This window comes from Humulus lupulus, chromosome 1, assembly GCF_963169125.1.
Source record: "Humulus lupulus chromosome 1, drHumLupu1.1, whole genome shotgun sequence".
NCBI lineage: Eukaryota > Viridiplantae > Streptophyta > Magnoliopsida > Rosales > Cannabaceae > Humulus > Humulus lupulus.
In genome coordinates this window covers 10892217-10896385 of record NC_084793.1, presented here as the reverse complement: position 1 = coordinate 10896385, position 4169 = coordinate 10892217, and positions in this window count along the sequence as shown.

Sequence of the window (4169 nt, the reverse complement as noted above, 5' to 3'; positions counted from 1 at the left end):
GAAGAATATAGATCAAGTGACTAGTTGTCCTTGGATGGTAATGGGGTACTTAAAATCAGTTTTTTCACCTTCTGAGAGATTGACTTACCGTGGAGATGGATCTGAAATGATTCCATTTCAAAATTGTGTGGAGCATTGCGGGTTAGTAGATGTGAAGTACTCAGGGTCTTTTTTTACTTGGAATAATAAGCAAGAAGGTCGAGCCCATGTATATGCCAAAATTGAATGAGTTATGGATAATGAGCAATGGTTAGATAAGTATGCTAATGCTGAGGTTATTTTTTTCCCAGAAGGATATTTTGATCATAGCCCTTGTTTGGTGAATTTTTCTTCAGTCAAGGAGACTCGAAAACCGTTAAGATATTTCAACTTCTGGAGTAGCTATAAATATTTTCATGGGAAGGTGGCAGAGAGCTGGAATGATGATGTAAAAGAGACTCTAATGTTTTGTTTGATTAGAAAATTAAAGAGGCTAAGAGGAGTATTAACAAAGATTAATAAAGAGGGTAAAGGGGATGTGTTTGTTTAGGATGCTGAGAAGTATAAGAGGATGATAGAGTTTCAGGCAAAAATAAAAGAAGACCTTAGTAATGTTCAGTTGATGAATGTGGAAATAATTTGTAGGGAAGGTTATCAACAAGCGTATTATGATTTGATTCATTTCTTGAAACAGAAGGTGAAAATGGAGGGGTTGAAAAATGGGGATGAAAACACAAAAGTTTTCCATAGTAGTATTAGAAGTTGGCGCATTCAGAATTCTATTTACTCTATATGGGATATGAAAGGTAATTGGATTGACACTCAAGAGGGTGTTAATCAGGCTTTTCAGTAGTGTTGTGAAGAATTATTGGGATCTGTTTCAGTAGGAAGGAGATCGGTTCTGGCCAAAGTGGTGCAAATAGGGAAGTTGGTTACAAAGCAGCAGGCAGAGTTTTACGGAAGGCTTACACTAAGGATGATGTTAAAGCAACCCTTTTTTCGATACCAGATGAGAAGGCGCCAGGGCCAGATAGGTACAGTAGTGCTTTTTTCAAGCATACATGGGATATTACTGGTCAGGATTTAGTTCAGTCAGTTCTATCTTTTCTTCATTCAGGTAGGATTCTTAAGAAGATTAATACAACAACTTTAACTCTTATTCCCAAAACCAGCTGCCTAAAGAATGCCAGTGAATATAGACCAATTTCTTGTTGCAATGTGGTTTACAAAATTGCTACAAAGCTCATATGTTCGAGGCTTAGAGAGATTCTACCTTCAATTATCTATGAAAATCAGAGTGGCTTTATTCAAGGCAGAAATATAGCTCATAATATAATGATTTGTCAAGATTTTGTGAAAGGTATGGAAGGAAAAGTGCTAGATCGGTTTGTATAATAAAAATTGATCTTCTGAAAGCTTATGACACTTTGGATTGGAATATTTTTACAAGAAATGATGATAGCTCTTAAGTTTCTTCTAAAGTTTATAAAGTTGGTGATGAGTTGTGTTACTACTTCAAGATTTTCATTCATGATCAATGGGGCTCAAATAGGTTATATTCACTCAAAGAGAGGTTTAAGACAAGGGGATCCAATGGCACCTTTGCTGTTTGTAATTGGAATGGAGTATCTCTCAAGAATAATGATTAAAGTAGCTCAGCAACAAGATTTCACGTATCATCCAAGGTGTGAAAGTCTGAAACTCACTCATCTTTATTTTGCGAATGATTTGCTTCTGTTTAGCAGAGGAGATTTCAAGGCTATATATGTATTACTTAGAGGCTTTCAATTGTTTACTAAGAGTTCAGGATTGCAAGAAAATAAAAAGAAGTCTTCCATATATGGTGTGGGGTTGCAGGAAGAGGATTGGGCTCGGATTACTGACATGACAGGTTTTATTTGAAGAAACCTCCCTTTTAAATATTTAGAAATGACAATTAGTAATAAAAGAATTACTAAAGCTGATTGCGAGTGTCTGGTTGATAAAATGGTAAAAAGGATTAGGAGTTGGAGCTCGAGGAACCTTTTGTTTACATGGAGATGTATGCTTATTGTTGACCCTGATTTTGGTCAATGACACGGAGTCTAGAAAACGACAAGAAAGTAATATAGATTTTGAGAAATTAATCTAATGGAAAGATAAAGAACACATAAGTTTATAGTGGTTCGGCCCCAGTGATTGGTAATGACCTACGTCCACTTGATACTATTATTGATATTGATCTCCCAAGCTGTGATCAAAGAACTAGGGTTCTTGAGTTTCACAGACCTTCGAAGATAAAAGCAATACAACGATGGATAATAGTAGTATGATTCCGAGAGAAAAAGATTGATCCCCTCCCCTGAGCTATCCCTTGTGTATTTATAGGCTCAGGAAGAATTACATGAATTAGGAAATAATATCTATCCTTAATGAACGAATCTGCATGTCATAATGAAGAGATATTCTCGGATATCATTACAACTGTACATATCTTTACATAAATGAACGGAATGTACGACCAGACTGGTCGTATATAAAACTTGATCTTTTCATGTGGGAATATGCTGGTCGATAGGCGAGCCGTATCTTTGCTACGTGTCCGTCACGTGTCGTAACTTCTTGCCACGTCATCAGTAGCTAATTTATGGATAAACATTTGCCCCCCAAGTTTATTTATTACGACTAGCAATAAGTAAACTCAGGAAACTAACTTTTCGTATGCCCCACGAAATCTGTCAGAGCCTCTCGTGCGTTTTTGAAAACTGTGACCTAATCACGTCCAATCATGCCTTTTCAGTTTTCAAGAAACCTTTCCGACGGCTGTTACACACCTCCATACCTTGAAAATTTTGGTTCATGATTACCCTTACTCGGCACACTTCAGCCTCTATAAATAATCCCCACATTCTTCTTTTAACTCTTTACACGCCATCTCTTTGCCAAGAACTCTCAAGAAATATTTCAGAGCCCGGAACTTCAAGGTTTTCAGTCGCTTTGCTAAGGATCTTTTGCTTGCAAACCCAAAGCTACTCTTTTTCAGAATCTCTAATCTTCATTCAGGTAAGTCTTTTCGACATTTAAACCTTTGAGATGCCATGCATACTACTACTGTACTCTGAAACTTCTTGTGTTCTTGGGTAAAAATTTGTGAAGACTTTGTATATGCCGTTTGATGCTTGATAGGGTAGTGTATTTCTACTATGTATAAGTTAGAAATTAGTTTGATAGTCAGGATCATGGATTTAGGGCGTAAAATCGAAGTAAAAATTCGATTTTTAGGCTAGCTGAAAAACTGGGTTTTCCCGCCCCTTCGGAGTTGAAAAAGTTCTTTTCAGAAAAAACTTTTTACTTTCACTTTTTGATCCGTTTTTCAAACTGCTCGCATAAAACTTAATGTTTTCGGTTAGAATGCTGGTGGTCGTAGATGCGAGCAACGTTATTCCAACTTTCAACATAAGCTCCCAGGCTGTACGTCTTATCTCCTCCTTTGTCTGTTTGCCGTTTATATGCAAGACCCGTGGGGAGGAGAAAGACCTATCGACGACGATCTGTTAGCTCAACTGCTCGAGGACAAAGAACAACCCTTGACATTGATACCCGATATTCCCTTTTCTCGTACCAATTCAAACACTTCCCCCATCTTAATCCGAAACATGGCTCGTACCAAAAACAAGGCCCAGAAAAGAAAAACCTCTGACACTTCTCATCAGCCTGCTGTTATGGCTGATGCTCCCTCGACCAGTGGTCGAGATGAAAATTCTCCCGACCCAAACATCCAAATACATGCCCGCCCTCGACACGCTATTCAGCCGGATGTTGAGTGGCATGTAGTCTCTAAAAGTAGGGTGACGGTCAGAATAATCGCCAACTACTTAAGGAAATATGGTATGCCAGGGGTGACCCTAGTCAAGCCCAACCCAGACCAAAGGGCTAATCTGCCTAGAGGCGCTTATAGCGCCTGGTCGCGATTTCATATTGAGGCAGGGGCCACCTTGCCTCTTCACCCATTCTTTCAGGGGGTGGCCAACTATTTTGGAGTTGCCCCCTTTCAAATAACCTCGAATGGATATAGGATGCTTGCTGCACTTTATATCTTGTATAGCTAGAAAAAATGGCTTGTGCCATCGCCTCGTGAGGTCAACTACTTATTTGACCTCAAATCTAACCCCAACCATGAAACCGGGCATACTTTCCTGAATGACACAACC